This window comes from Penaeus monodon, chromosome 33, assembly GCF_015228065.2.
Source record: "Penaeus monodon isolate SGIC_2016 chromosome 33, NSTDA_Pmon_1, whole genome shotgun sequence".
Classification (NCBI taxonomy): domain Eukaryota; kingdom Metazoa; phylum Arthropoda; class Malacostraca; order Decapoda; family Penaeidae; genus Penaeus; species Penaeus monodon.
This window is the reverse complement of record NC_051418.1, coordinates 15,200,733-15,201,208: the sequence shown is the minus strand read 5'-3', so window position 1 is coordinate 15,201,208 and position 476 is coordinate 15,200,733. Positions and strand designations below refer to the sequence as shown.

The window sequence follows — 476 nt, the reverse complement described above, 5'->3', positions numbered from 1 at the left end:
TCTTTCATATACACATACTATTCAGAGCAACACAAAACCTAAGCTTATGTATGAGAAATTGACTCTGGACTATTATGTAGATACACCGTGAATCTTCCATTCCTTGGGTATTAGTGTCAGTATGATATTAATGTAAGGATCTTCAAAAGACTAATTATGTTTATTTTTCTGATTGTCATTGTGATTTACAAATCTGGCTTAGCAGGGTACAAATGAGTGAAATTCCTCTTACTGCTTTTCTCTAGTAGTTTTATAGCATTTATGGTAGTATTTTAGGAATCTTTACTAAATAAGCTTATTTTTTGTTAGTTCACATTGTCCCTTTGAGAAGATAGGACTAGTATTTCAATTGTCTACAAAAAATAAGTACTAAGCCTTTTACTAGTGTATGAGGGTGCTGACATTCTCCCCTATTGTACTAACGATTGTTTTTATCTTGTGTCTGTTTGTGATAACTGTGAAAATGACTTAAATGC

At 31.9% G+C, this 476-nt stretch overlaps 1 protein-coding gene across 1 annotated transcript in view; it reads right to left on the bottom strand.

The window, feature by feature from the left end:
- LOC119594268 overlaps positions 1-476 on the bottom strand; it is a 23,073-nt gene that overhangs the window by 1,936 nt on the left and 20,661 nt on the right. The window lies entirely within an intron of this gene.